Below are 16,162 nucleotides of genomic sequence, written 5' to 3'. Positions count from 1 at the left end.
TACACACACACAAAGAAAGTGAAAATAGTACACTTAGCCTAGGTCTGCATTCAGATTCCATCAGTTCTTTTTCTGGATGTGGATGGCATTTTCCATTGTGAGTCCTTTGGAATTATCTTGGATTATCATACTTCTGAGAATAGCTAAGTCATTCATAGTTGATTATTATACAATGTTTCTGTGCCTATGTAAGATGTTAGCTTGGTTCTGCTCTTTTCACTTTGCATTAGTTCACGTAAGTGTTTTCAGGTTTTTCTGAAATCAGCCTGCTCATCATTTCTTATAGTACAAGTGTTCCAGTATATTCATATACCACAACTTGTTCAGCCATTCTCCAATTGATGGTAATCCCCTCAATTTCTAATTCTTTACCACCACTAAAAGAGCTGCTATGAATATTTTTCTAATATAGGTCCTTTTCCCTTCTTTTATGACATAAAAGAGTTAGGTCTTAAAGGAATATATTATTTTTCTCCCTTCCCTAGGAAAGATTTCTTAATTGATACCCAGAGTGGGTGTCCCAAGACAGACTCAAGAAGCCATGCCATTTGTAGTTTGAGTTTAGAGTGCTTGGCAACAACAGGACACAGCATTGTGATGGCAATCTCAGAGACAGAGAAACTTTGCTGGGCATTTTATGATGAGAGTTCAGGGACTGGAGTCTGGACACTAAGGTTTGGCTATGGTGACTGAGCCTCAGGGTTGGGGGAAATTGTAACAGATTGGGACTGACATCTGACATTGCCGGTAGTAACTGCTCCTGTGAATCAACACTATGACAGTAAACATTTAACTCCCCTCTCTGATACACGTTGCTGGCAGACACTTTTTACAAGATGTTCTCTATTTCTTTAAGCTATTTCTGTTTCCCAATCTTTTTTTTTGTCTTTAATAAACTACGGCAGGTCATGAGTAATCTCTGATTATAATCTGTGTGCATGAGGAAGTGCAATACAGAACACCAGTAACTACCTTAGTATATATAGACCTAAAACTAGTCAGAAGTTTAAATCTCTCTCCAGAACATTAAGGATTCCCTAACTAGGGACTGAGCCAAATGTAAAAGGATTTTATTAATAACTTTGATAGGGTCCTAAAGAGCAGAGAGAGATGAGCCATATGGCTCATCACTACTGCATCCCTATGCTAATGGTGTCATTGCTGAGCCAGATTCATGTAGGCTGAGACTCAATAGAGTTTTAGTCCATGAAGTAAGGGGTAGAGTACAGATGTGGATAAAGGGAAGGTCATTTCTCCCAGGCCACCCAAGGGGAAAAGAAAGCTTTCTTGGAGGGAGAAGGAAAGCAGGAGAGGTCTTCTTCTTCATACTTTCACTTTCAACTCTAAAACTCCAAACTGCCTTGCATTAGCATCTGCTGGTCAGAATTAAATTGTTAGACACAGCAAAATGTATCCCAAGTTTTGAACTTTTAAAATACAACTTGTATTTCTTGATCAAAGGCTTGGCTATGGAGCCTTTTGAATAAACCTTCTCTGTCTCAATAAGGCCTCCAAAGTATTTCTTTCTTGCATATAAAGCTACAGAAAATAATGATAGATGATATCTGTCATGTATGGTTTGGACTATGTGATCACTGGGTCCCTTCCAACTTCCAAATTCTGTGATTCTGATTCTTCTCTATTGAATTACCTAAACTGCAAACCAGGATTGGCAATAATAGTATTAGGTAGTAAACTAAGTGCTGGCTTTGCTGTTTTTTGCTGTTGGCAGGTTTGAATCTTGGCCCTGTCACTTACTGGCATACTGACTTTGAACAAGTCATTTAACAACTTCTATAAAATCAGGGAATTTGGGGGTAGCTAGGTGGCACAGTGGATAGAGCACCAGCCCTGGATTCAGGAGGACCTGAGTTCAAATGTGACCTCAGACACATAACACTTACTAGCTGTGTGACCCTGGGCAAGTCACTTAACCCCATTGCCTAGCGCCCCCCCCCCAAAAAAATCAGGGAGTTTGACTATATGCCCTATATGATAGTCCCTTCCAGCTCCAAGAAATATAATTATAGACTCTTGTTCAAGGAGAATTGCTCCATATCTTCCAGTTTATGATGCTCCCTTCTCAATTTAATTTACTTGTTGCAAAGGGCTGAAACTTCCATTCTAGATGAGGATAAATTTGTACTAATAGCTATGCTGTGAACCAAATTTGCCATAGCAAAAATGCAGTCATGCTTTGATATTTCTATAATGGCTTATGTTAAGATTTTAGAATCTCTTTTTTACTTCTAAAGTACAGCTAACATGTCAAGTACCCCAACTGCTGAAGGAATGACTGGAAAGAATTGCTCTGCCCACATGAAGGTGAGGGGCAGCTAAAAAACAGTAGCTAGTTTTCCTGTGAAATTAAATATCTTCAACCCCATGTATACTGCTTAATGAGGAGGCTCATCCTTGGAATGTTTTTGGAGGAATTTTTTTGTTTGTTTGGGAGCTTAAATTTTGATTTTTCCTCCTGCATCTCTTATTTTTTTTTTAAATATAAGATTTTGTTTCCCCCAACTATGTGTTAAAACAATTTTAACATTGTTTTAAAGTTTCAAGTTCCAAATTCTATCCCTCCCTCCCTCCATCTCCTCCCCTCTCCCTGAGATAGTAAGTGATCAGATATAGGTTATACATGTGCAATCATGTAAAACATTTCCATATTAGTCATTCTGTACAAGAAGACAAGAAAAAAAAAAGAAAGGAAGGAAGGAAGGAAGGAAGGAAGAAAGAAAGAAAGAAAGAAAGAAAGAAAGAAAGAAAGAAAGAAAGAAAGGAAGGAAGGAAGGAAGGAAGGAAGGAAGGAAGGAAGGAAGGAAGGAAGGAAGGAAGGAAAGAAAGAAGAAAGAGAAAGAAAGAAAGAAAGAAAGAAAGAAAGAAAGAAAGAAAGAAAGAAAGAAAGAAAGAAAGAAAGAAAGAGGGAAAGAAAGGAAAGAGAGGAAGGAAGAAAATAGGGAAAGAAGAAAAATAGCATGCTTCAGTCTGTATTCAGACAGTATCAATTCTTTCTCTGGAGGTGGATAGTATGCTTCATCACTAGTCCTTTGGGATTGTCTTGGATCATTATATTGCCGAGAACAGCTAAGTCATTCACAATTCTTAACTGAACAATATTGCTGTTTTATTGTTCTCCTGGTTCTGCTCACTTCACTTTGCATCAATTCATGTAAGTCTTTCTAGGTTGTTTCTGAAGTCATCCTGCTTGTCACTTCTGATAGCACAATAATAATCCATCACAATAATCTACCACAGTTTATCCATCTGTCAATTGATGATCACTGACTCAATTTCTAATTCTTAGCCACTACAAAAAGAGCGGCTATAAATATTTTTGTTCAAATAGGTCCTTCCCCCCTCTTTTTTATGTCTTTGGGATATAGGCCTAACAGTGGTGCTGCTTGATCAAAGGGTATGCACAGCTTATGCCCTTTGGGCATATTTCCAAATTGCTTTCCAGAATAGTGATTTTAGAACATTTTTTTCCATATAACTATAGCTTTGTTTTCTTCATCTGAAAACTGCCTGTTCAAATCCTTTGAGTACCATTTATCAATCAGGGAATAACTTGCATTCTTAAATTTTGACTCAGTTCTCTATTTGAGAAATGAGGCTTTTATCAGAGATACTTGTTGCAAAAAAAAATTTCCCCACATTTCTACTTTCCTTTTAATTTTGGTTGCATTGCAATTAAGATTAGAAGGAAAGTAAAAAGCTGGGAAACAATCTTTATAGACAGTGGACATGAATGTAAAGGAATACTATTGTGCAATAAGAAATGATGAATAGGCAAATTTCAGAAAGACCTAGAAAGACTTGTACAAACTGATGCAAAGTGAAGTGAGCAGAACCAAAAAAACATTGTATACAGTATAAGCAACCTTGTGTAATGATCAACTATGAATGACTCAGCTCTTCTCAGCAACACAATGATCCAAGACAAGTATAAAGGACTCATGAAGGAAAATTCTGTCCACATCCAGATAAAGAACTGATGGAGTCTGAATGCAGATCAAAGCATACTTTTTTCACTTATTTTATCCTTTTTCATGTTTTTTTTCTTTTGATGTTTATTTCATAACTGTGACTAATATGGAAATGTTTTACATAAAACATATTACATATGTTACATAATTACATATATTACATTAAAAAAGCACACATATAACCTATATCAAATTGCCTACCATTTTAGGAATAGGGGAGGGAAAAAAAGGAGAGAGAAAAATTTGGAACTCAAAATCTTGTAAAATTGAATTCCAAAAATTGTCTTGACATGTAATTGGGGGGAAAAATACTATTTTTAAAAAGAGAGCAAAAAATTGGTTGCATTCATTTTGTTTGTACAAAAACTTTTTCATTTAATGAAATAAAATTAACTATTTTAGATTTTGTAATGCTTTCTACATTTTCTTTGGTCTCAAATAGTTCTTCCTTTATCCATAGATTTGACAAATAAACTATTCCATACTCTCCTAATTTGCTTATGGTATCACCTTTATGTGTAAATCATGTACCCATTTTGACCTTATCTTGGTATACGGTATAAGATATTGGTCTATATCTAGTTTCTGCCATACTGTTTTCCAGTTTTCCCAGCAGTTTTTGTCAAATAATGAGTTTTTGTTCCAAAAGCTTGGATCTTTGGGTTTACTATATACTCAATTACTATAATGTAATGTGTTCCTAATCTATTCCACTGATCCATCACTTTATTTCTTAGCCAGTACCAGATTGTTTTGATAATTACCAAATTATAATACAGTTTGAGATCTGGTACAGCTAGGGCCTAACTACTGGCTTGCATTGGAGGGGAGGCCTCCCTCTTGGCTTGTACTAGGGGTGGGCTGTGGGGCCTCCCTGTTGGCCTTCCTCAGGGATGGAGCCTTGCTGCTGTGTTGATATGGGAAACAGGGCCTTTCTGTTGGCTGACCTTAGGGGTGGGGTCTAGCTGCTGGCTGGCTCCAGGATCGGGGCCTCACTTCTGGTCAGCAATGGGGGCAAGGCTTTTGCTGGTGGCTTTTGCTGAGGGTGAGGCTATTGGGATAGGGCCTTGCTATGCTACAGACTTGCTGGCTTGTGGGGAGAGGGCTGCTGGCTTGAAGGAGGGCAGGGCTTCCCTGATGGATTGCCCCTTGCTGTGAGGCTTGATGCTGCTGCTGCTCTTGGACCTAGCTCCCCTCCCACGCCAGTGAGAGAGACTTTTCTTGCTGTGCTGGTAATTTGTTTTCCCCCTCATAAATCAGTTCTGAGGAGGTTTTCAAGGTGTTTGGAGGGGAATTTGGGAGAGCTCTAGGAGGTTCCTTCCTCACTCTGCCAGCTTGGCACTGGAAATGCCTCTTCCTGTTTCTTTTCAACAGAATTTCCTACAACATTTAATGCATGTATTAGAAATATTTATTACAAAAAAATTACTTATTTTTAAGAGACTTCTAATTTTTCTCTTTACATGTTTTTTTTTTACAGCTTTGAGTTTAGATTTGAATTTCTTTCAACATTTTGCTACTTTGGGGGAAGAAATATTATTTATTGAATTTTAAAATTTCACTTTTCCAGAATTTTAATTTTGATACACAAATTGGTTCCCTTTTGGCATACTTTTAATTTTTTTCAAACTATGTTAATTTTCTTAGCTTTCTCCTAAAGTTTCAGTTGAATTTTTGTTTTGAGTGTGCTATCCATTTTTGGATTTGGTTTACTTTGGTTTTATTTTTCTTCTCCACTTTCTGTACTTGTCTTTAGTTGCTTAATCTACTTCCTCCCAACCCTTTCATTTGCCTATCAATGCCTGTGGTAATTAATGGTATTATTGAACTGTTTTAAGTATAGAAGAATGTTGTTATTGCTGCTAATTGTGTGTGTGTGTGTGTGTGCATGTGTGTATAGATATATATATATATATATATAAAATTCATAAATACATTTTTAGTTTGCACCAGCAACTGGGGAGATCAGGAAAAGTCTCATGTAGAAGGTGATGTCTGAGCTGAACTTTGCAGGAATCTAGAGCTTCTAAGAGGCAGAGGTGAGAAGGGATGCATTTAAGACACAGAGGACAGAAAGCCTATGAAATGGTATGGAAATAGGAGATGGAGTGTTATGGAATTTGTGGACAATATTAGCAGTTGGGATGATCAGTAAAGGAGTCATTTGGAGTTGGCACATGAGCTGAGATGTGATGAAATTAGGGATTCTAAAAGGTGGAGATGAGTCGGGAATGACTTCCAGCTTGGAGAACAGCTCATACAAAGTCATGGAGATGGTACATGGAATGTTGTGTACAAGAAACACCAAGAGATTCACCTGAGATTGGAATATAGAGTTCACAAAAAGAAGTAAAGTGCAATAATTCTAAAAAGATAGGCAAGAGCCAGATTACCAGGGACTTTAAAAGATAAACTGGGGAATTTGTATTTTATCCCAGAAGTAATAGGAAGCCACCGAAGCTTTTTGAGCAGGAGAGTGACATGGTGCTATCAATATCACTTTTGGTTGTATGGAGGATGTACTGAGGAAAGCAGATACCTGAGACAAGGAAACTTTGTCAAAGGGGCTATTACAATAGTTCAGGAGAGAGGAGTTAAAGGGCAGATTAAAGTGATGGTCATGTGATTGGTGAGAAGGGAATGCAGAAGTGGAATAGACAAGATATGACAACTGACTGGATTTGAGAGAGGAAAGGAAGGGAGAATGTAGAGTTGAGAATAGCCCCCAAGGATTTTTTACTCCGAGGAAAAACAGTTGTGCTTCCAATAGAATTAGACAAGTTCTGAGGAGTGGTTTGGGTAGAAAGAAAATGAATTCTGTTTTAAACACATTGAGTTTGAGATGCAGATGTAATATCTAAGTGAAAATATCTAACTGGAAATTGGTGACAGGAGACAAAAATTCAGGAGAGATAGTAGGGTTTGATATAAAAATGTGGGGGAGTGGCATCATCTGCATAGAGCAAATAATTGAACACAAGGTTGCTCATGAGATCATTTCAAGAGAGGATGCAGAGAGAAAAAGAAGGCAGGCAGGTAGCTCAGTGGATATAACGCTGCGCCTGGAGTCAGAAGACCCAAGTTCAAATCCTGGCCTCAGACACTTCATAGCTGTGTGACCCTGGGCAAGTCACTTAACCTTGTTTGCCTCAGTTTCCTCATCTGCAAAATGAGCTGGAAATGGCAAAGCACTCTAGTATCTTTGCCAAGAAAACGTCAAATGGGGTCATGATATGACTGAAATGACTGAATAACAACAGGAAAAAAAGGGCCCACATCAGAGCCTTAGAGATTTGATTTAACCATCTACAAAGAAAAAAAAAAGTGGATGAACAAGCAATTTGAAAGCAGCTGACAGGTGGTGGGCACTTGGGATACAAAGACAAGGGGCTTACATTTTGTCAGAGGAGATGATATGTACACATTATATGTACAATTCATCTCTATACAAACTACATATAAAGTTAATACAAAGGTAAATTTCAGGGAAGGCACTAGCAGCTAGGGAAATCAGGAAAGGTTTCTGTTAGAAGTTGGTCCTTGAGCTAAACTTTGAGGGAAACTAGGCATTCTAAGAGGCAAAGGTAAAGAAGGAGTGTAGCTCAAGCCTGAGAGACAGATAGTGCAAAGGCACAGAGTAGGAGATGGAGTATCACACATGAGGAATAAGAAGGTAAGTTGGACTGCATCCCTCAGTCATAAGTCAGTCGATAAGTATTTATTAAACATTTAATTGAACTGTGTGTGAAGCAGATAATGTATAATGAGACTAAAAAGGTAGATTGGGGCTAGGTTGTAATTGAATGTCAAAAAAAGGACTTAGACATTCGATTTTTTTTAATTTTAACTGAACAAAGAACAAATGAATATTTCCATTTACAAGGTAGAAGAAAAAGAGGATTGTACATGAAATCTATATTACATATAGCTTGCTTTTTTTTAAGTACATAATAAATTCAACATGTTTTCAAAGCTCTCCTGCTTATCTATTTCCTACTGACTTTCTTTCTGTTATCATCTGTGCATTTTAAAAATGTTTCAGTGAAGGTGATTTAGAGAGACCACAGTTATCAAGCCAACTCCAGGCCCTGGCCATCTTCCTGCCAAGCCAACTTGAGTGGTTCCTCTCCCTCCCTCCACTCCACCCAAAATTTTTACCCTGGCTTTGGAATAATAAGGGGAAAGCTAGGGAAGACTCATCTCCATGAGTTCAAATCCTGCCTCAGACACTTACTAGTTGTGCGACTTTTAACTCTGTTTGCTTTAGTTCCTCAAATGTAAAATGAGTTGGAGAAGGAAATGGCAAGCCACTCCAGTATCTTGAACAAGAAAAACCCAAATGGGGTTAAGAAGAGCTGGACATGATGAAACAACAACATGATGCTGTACAGGTAGAATAGACAAGATGTGACAACTGATTAGTTATGTGTGAGTGAAGAAAAATGAGGAATTAAGAATGACACTGAGGTTGTGTGAACTTAGGTGACTGGAAAATTGGTGGTGCTCTGGATAGAAATAAGAAAGTTTGGAAGAGGAATGTGTTGGGAGCGATGGTGGGGGAAGACAAAAGGATGAAAAAACTACAAAACTGGGTTGGATGGACAATCTACATTGCCCATCTCTCAGTATATGACACAGGAATATTTTAGACATTACAAATAGACAGTGAGCTGGCCCCCAAATTGAACAGGATGCAAATAATAGCTGGATAGCTTTTGAGAAATTGCAAAGTTCTTTTAATAAACCCAAGAAAAGGCTCATGAGTTCCTCTGGTTATGCTCTTCTCAGAGTGTCAGTTTGCCTAAGATTAGGAAAGAACAAAGAAAAAAAAGCAAAGGCAGCCAAGTACCTCCTGACCAACACTGCCTAACTGAGTCCATACTGAAGGTAGGGTGTGGTGACAGGATCACCATGACATGATATTGGATAGTGAAGAACCATCCTCTAACTCTCACTGAAATTATCTTGCAACACAAAGAGTTGCAGACAAGAGGTTCCTTCAAGAGACTGTCTTGTCTATTAACAGGTCTTCTGAATAATCAGCTCTTCCGAGTTAGCAGACAATTAGAGGACAACCAGTGGTCATACATGGTTGATCAAAAACAAGAGGATATTAGTTTCACATGTTTTGTGTAATCAGTGGCAGCTAGGTAGTATTGTCAGTAGAAAGTTGGATTTCAAGTCAGGAAGACCTGAGTTCAAATTCTTCCTCAGACATTTGTTAGCTGCATGATTGTGTGCAAGTCACTTAACCTCTCTGTGTCTCAGTTTCTTCATTGTAAAAATGAACCAGGACTCAGCATAAGTCACAGGTCACATAAAATGCATTGGAGGGGTAGGGAGAAAAAAATAAATACATTATTATGGGAAGATAGGAAAGATTAGGGGAAAAAAGTCAGAGGAGTTAATTTTAGTCTCCCAGATCTTCATTGATTATCCCCAGACTTCATAAAGAAAGTGGATGGAGACCATTACACAGATTTTTGTTCTTACTTTGTTTCAGCTTAGGATCAGAAGATCATAGATCTAGAATTGGAAGAAACCTCAGAGGCCATTTAGCCCCATATTTGACAGATGATGAAACTAGGCCCCAAGGATGCAAGTGATTTGCCCAGGGTCAAAAAAGTGGTGTCTGAGGGGCAGCTAGGTGGCACAGTGGATAGAGTATCAGCCCTGAAGTCAGAAGGACCTGAGTTCAAATCCAGCCTCAGACTAAACACTTGACACTTACTAGCTGTGTGACTCTGGGTAAGTCACTTAACCCCAATTGCCTAAAAAAAAAAAGGTGGTGTCTGAGGTAGGATTAGAATTCAGGCCCTTCGACTTCAAAACCCGTTTGCTCCTTTTCACTGAACTACAGTTTTCTCTGGTTGTGAAGTGTGCAAAGAGGGAAAAGATCCAAAATATTGAATGTCTTTGAGCCAAGTGAAGAGAATCAAGAGGAAATGAAAATGTTATGCTAGAAGATCCCCATTTTGTGGATGAGAAAACAGCCCCAAAAGATTACATGGCTAGTAAGAGGTAAAAGTGGGACTCAAATCCAGATCTTATTTTAATTTCATACCTCTTTCCACAGAGTCCATAGTTTGTTTTGGTAGCTACACAAATATGACTCTTGTTCTTCCTTCTTGAAGAGGACCAAAATGGCATCACTATGTTAGAATCAAACTTCAGTGTGTTTGATCAGTGTGGCTAATCAGACCAATACAAGCTCATAATGCTCTACCACAGGGAGGCAAAAATAATAATAATATACTAAATGGAGGCAGGAAAAAAAAATATGCCATCAGAACACAACATACCATTTGATAAATATTGCATTAAACAAATAGAATAAAGGCAGATGAAACTTTCATAGTCATTTCCTTTCCTTATTCCCAAGAAATGAAGCAGCACTTCCTCCCAAGACCATAGCCTCAACAGTACTCTGGATTTTATTTGGTATTCAGGAAAGTGTAGGGGTGATAAGGGTTGGAGGTCATAATATCAGAGCCCAGTCTGGAGGGTGGGGCCAGGGCCATTCCCAGGGTTGTGTGGCTGCAACGCAGTAGCAGTTTGTTTTTTTCTCTTAGCAATTTATATTACAAAGTTGCCAACTGACAAAGCCTTTTAATTGCTGATTCACATTCAAGTCTTAAAGAGTTACACATATTAATTACTGAATCTAGTGTAATACAATCATACTGCTTTTGTAGCTGCTTTTTGAGCCTCAGCTTAGAATCAAATTCCATTTAAAACAAATCCCATTCAAAGCTCCCCGGTACTAAATGGAGATGGGACAGCCTGACTAACACTATTTATTATCAACACTGGACTGAAGGACATTCTGACATTCTGTAGCACTCTCAAAACTGAACTGAGTTGGATCTGGGATTTTCTGCTCTAATCTAGAATAATCCTAGGGGGTCTGGACCAATTCTCTACTGGTTTTAATTTAGGAAATCCGCTGACTCTGATCTGTTCTTGTCTACTCAGGGGTAGCCCAGGCATGTTAGTTTGGCACAGGATAGCTTCAGACTATTCTGAAGTGAATCAAAATCTGGGAAACTGACTGAAATTGCCTGGTATCTTTCTGACTGGGGCACAGCTAAAACAAAAAGATGGCCTTCCAAGATTGCTCCAGAAGGTTCCAGACTCTGGACTTTTGGCCTGTGTCAAAACTTGAAGACTGACTTAGAATAAGAAGCAAGAATCAGGACCTTTATTTGTTTAATTTTCATCTGAATCGTTTCTACTCACTCATTAAACTAAATGAACTAATGGATAGCTAGTGAGGTGACAGTATTTTTTTCACTAGAAAAGCATGGACTCTATGCCACAGCAAAAGACCTTCACACAATAAAAGGCAGAAAGGGCATTGGTTCTGGAGTCTCAGGACCTGAGTTCAAACTCTGGTTTTGGCATGACCTCAGGCAAGTAACATAAACTCCCTGTGCCTCAGTTTGCTCATCTGGAAAATGAGAGACTAGGCCTAGATGACATCCAAAATCTCTTCCAGTTCTAGATCTATGATCCGGTTGTTATGTTGTAATCAGAGATGATGCCACATGAATAATAAATGCTAACGTTCATCTGATATATTTACATACTTCCAAATAAGTAGTGGATCAAATACTGAAGATCGCTGGTAGGTTCAGAACAAGTAGATCTGAATGTGGCATTGGCATGGCCTCTGTGTGGCAGAAGTTCCTGGAGTCTTGAAACGGCTCAAATTTCCTTTACTTCTTGGGCCTACAAATAAACGAATAAACAAACAAAACCCTTTCTTAAATGGATACTTTAAAAACTTAGAAACAGAATTTTCTACCTCTTTATAAAGCTTCCAAAGAATTTCAGTGGGTTTTGAACCCATTTAAGAACATAAAAATCCAATACTTGCTTTGTAAGGATAAGAGACTGATATCAGCAAGCACAGAAATTTATTAACTAAATTTCTACAAAAACTTTTGTAATAACTGTTGGATGGGAGTGAAAAATAAATATGTGATTTAGTGAGCACAGTCAATGATAAAATTTTTCCATAGAGAAGAATTATCTTTGTAAGGTATCTCTTTAAGCTATCAAAGTTGTTAAAACCAAGTAGAGAAATAAACCAAACAGAGCTAGAATTTTGACTCACTGTATCACAAAGTATTAAACTAAGATTTTAAAAAGTAATCATATTGCTCTCACCAAAAATACTCAAATGGACCTGTGGTTTCATTGATTCAGAAGTTCCCTACAATGACACAACTCATCCAGGATTGTTTGCCATAGGGAATCTACACAATATGCTGGAGGCTTTTCTTATGTTCTAACTTTGTGAAGGTATCAGTACAGAACTCACACTTGTCCACTCTCACCACATGACCAGCCCATCTTCTTTTCCTCCTATCATATGGTTCTTTGATGACATACATCTTTTACTCAATTTTTTTAGTTCCTCACTGGAAATATAGTACAGCCTGCTCATACCCATTGTGTGCCTGTCCAATGTCCTTCTGTGATGGTCATTTGTAATTCTCCACAAATTACTGTTCTCTATCTTGTTATATAACAGTACCAAAAGAACATTGGTATTAAAAAGATGGGCCTTTGGTTTCATGGGAAGTTTAGAATTATTAAAGGAGCCCTGAAATTTCTTGAAGGCAATCCACCCTGCTTTCTTCCTTCTGTTCAATTTTAGGCCCAATTCAATATCTATCTGTACTGGTTTATCCCAGGTGCAAACACTGCTGGACAAGCTCTATAGATTGTCCATATAAATGCATGCCATAATTTGGACTATAGGCAGTCTTATCTACCTGGTTTTTCCTGTGTGGACGGATATGACAAACTCCTTTGAATGATTCTATATTTCTTTTTTTTTCCCCCAGGTTTTTTTTTCTTTTTTTGGCTTGGCAATGGGGTTATGTGACTTGCCCAGGGTCACACATCTAGTAAATGTTATGTGTCTAAGGCCGCATTTGAACTCAGGTCCTCCTGAATCCAGGGCCGGTGCTCTATCCACTGTGCTACCTAGCCGCCCCTTGATTCTATATTTCTTCCTGGAGGCTGTGCGTTGTTCTAGAGTTTGATGAACCAATTATCCCCAAACTGAAGCATCTAGAGGATCTGAACATCCATTGGCAATTCCCTTCATCTTGGATGTTACAATGGATCTTTTCCATCAAAAGCATCGATGAACTCATTGGTGAGCATTCATCTCCCTGTTTTATGCCCCATCTGATGTTTAGTACCAGAGCTATTTCTATTATTATATATTTCAAGGAATCTTACATTATTTTGATATGTGACATTGTAAAAGAACATGGAAGAAGGTGTTTTGCTCTACTGAATCAAATACTTTTTCAAAATCAATAAAACATAAGCACAGTGGGAGTTTATATTCTCTACCTCATTCAGTTTATTATGAAATGGCAGTGATATTGTCCATTACTGAATACTGATTGCAAAAGAATGCTTTTCCCCTACTAATACACTCATTGAGGAAGCCCTCAATTTACATACAGATGACTCTCCTATAGACTGTGTGAAAATGAAAAGAGAGAACAAAATATAGCAAGAAGAGAAATCCCATTTAAATAACTATAAAAAGTATAAAATGTTTGGGAGTCTACCCACCAACATGTACCCAGGAACTATATAAATATAATTTCAAAACACTCTATACACAAAGACAGAACTAAATAATTGGAAGAATATTAATTGCTCATAGGTTGAATCAATATAATGAAAATGACAATATTACCTCAATTAATTTAGTGACAAACTAAACTACCAAAGGATTGCTTTATATGTCAAGAAAAGATTAAAAACAAAATTTATCTGGAAGAATAAAAGGGCAAGAATCTCAAGGGAATTAATGGGACGGGGGGGGGAGTGCGAAAGAAGAGGGCCTAGCAGTATCAGATCACAAACTATATTACAAAGCAATAAGCATCAGTACAATTTGTTACTGTGTAAGAAACACAGGGGAGCAGGGGATAGAGTGCCAGGCCTGGAGTCAGGAAGACATCTTCCTGAGTTCAAACTGGGCCTTGGACATTTATTAACTGTGTGACTCTGGCAAGTCACTTAACCCTGTTTGCCTCCGTTTCCTCATCTGTAAAATAAGCTGGAGAAGGAAATGGTAAGCCACTGTAGTATCTTTGGTTAACAAGAGTTGGACACAGCTGAAATGACTAAAATAACAAACAAAAAGAAATAGAGAGTTTGATCAACAGAACAGATTAGGTACAGAATATACAGAAGCAAATGAACACAGCAGCCTAATGTTTGATAAACCCTAAGATCCCAGCTATTGGGGCAAGAAATTCACTACTCAAAAAAAACTGCTGGGAAAACTGGAAAGGAATCTGGCAGAAAGTAAGTCTAAACCCACATTGTAGACCAAGAAAGTATCAAATGAGTACATGATTTATACATAAAGGCTGACATCATAAACAAATTAGAGGAGGAAGGAAATTATCAGTCAGATCTATGGTTAGAAGAGTTTATATCCAAAAAGAGGAGAATGGATCACAGAAGGTAAAATGGACAAATGTGATTACAGTACATAAAATTTTAAAGTTTTTGTACAAACAAAACCAAGTGGGGGAAAATGTTCAGAGCAAGTTTCTCTGATAAAAGTCTCCTTTCTAATATATGTAGGGAACTGGCTCACATTTTTATGAATAGAACCATTCCTCAGAGGAAGAAATATAAGTTACCAATAGCCATACTAAAAATGCTCTACATCACTAATAATTAGAGACAAGAAAATTAAAAGAACTCTGAGGTTTTACCATGTACCAATCAGACTAGCTAAGATGACAAAAAAAAAATGACAAATAATGTTGGGGAAGTAGAAAAACAGGTACAGTAAAGCATTACTGGTGGAACTGTGAACTGATCCAGCCATCCTAGAAAGCAATTTTGGACCATATGAGCACAAAACAACTAAATGCACATACCCTTTAACCCAGTTAATACCACTACTAGATCTGTACCCCAAAGAGATTAAAAAATAGAGGAAAGGCACATATGTGTCCAAAAATATTTATAGCAACCACTATGGCAAAAATTGGAAGCTGAGGGAATACTTATCATGTATGGAAATGGAAAAGTACATGAATGTGATAGAATATTATTGTGCTGTCAGAAATGATGAAAGGTATGATTTCTTTTTTTAAATGTTTTATTTAATTTTTTTATTTTCAGTTCCAAATTCTCTTCTTCCCTCCACCCCCTCCATCACCCATTGAGAAAGCAAGAAATATGATACCTATTACACATATGAAATCATGCAAAACATATTCCCATATTAGCCACATTGCAAAAAAAAGAGGCAAGAAAAATAAAGAGAAAAATATGATTCAGCTTGCACTCAGAAACCATCATGTTTTCAGAGAAACCTGAGATATCTGAACTGATATGGAGTGAAATGAGCAGAAATAAATCATGATAGGACTACATATATATATATACATATATATAAAATTCAGGGACCTCTGATGTAAGGGCTTGCTGAGAGCCCTTTTCAGGGAGGCTTAGCACCTTTGGTGTCCACTTCACCCAACTCTCAATGTGGCTCCAAGAAGCTGTAGCATGCACAGCAGTGAGGTTAAGGATAACTGACAGGCCTCAAACCCATCCATGAGTTAGGGGGATATCTACACCAAGCATATGAAAAATTCCCCCCTTCCACCCATAGAATGGGAACAACCTAGCAGCTAAAGAAGGGGCTATGGAGTGCTTAGAGCTTAGTTGGACATTGAAGACGGAAAAGTCATCCACTGCATCCTGGGCCATCGCCAGTTGTTCTGACTTTTGTCTAGCTACCGGACTTCAATGACTCTGCAAGAGAGAGTGAGGCTAAACACTCTGAGCAACTCTGCCTCACTTAAATTCACATGCAAGTCAAAATGTCACCCCATAATGTCATTGGTCCTCTTCAAAAATGAAGTATGAACAACAAATAATGATATTGTAATGATAAACAACTTTGAGAGACTTTGACTTTTGCATAGCATGAGGGAATACTCACAGCAATGAAATCACAATGCTTTTAAACTCCTTAACTATACTGTGGAAGAACTGCCCAGTGTAATATAGTTTCACTTTATTACCTCTCATGGGTTAAACTATCATCTTATTACAGATGACTCCCAAATGTATATAAGTCGTGCTTGTCTCTTTCCTAAACTCCAACT

Source organism: Phascolarctos cinereus, unplaced genomic scaffold, assembly GCF_003287225.1.
Source record: "Phascolarctos cinereus isolate Bilbo 61053 unplaced genomic scaffold, phaCin_HiC Scaffold_4;HRSCAF=312, whole genome shotgun sequence".
Lineage (NCBI taxonomy): Eukaryota > Metazoa > Chordata > Mammalia > Diprotodontia > Phascolarctidae > Phascolarctos > Phascolarctos cinereus.
The sequence above is the reverse complement of the archived record's forward strand: the minus strand, read 5'-3'. Positions refer to the sequence as shown.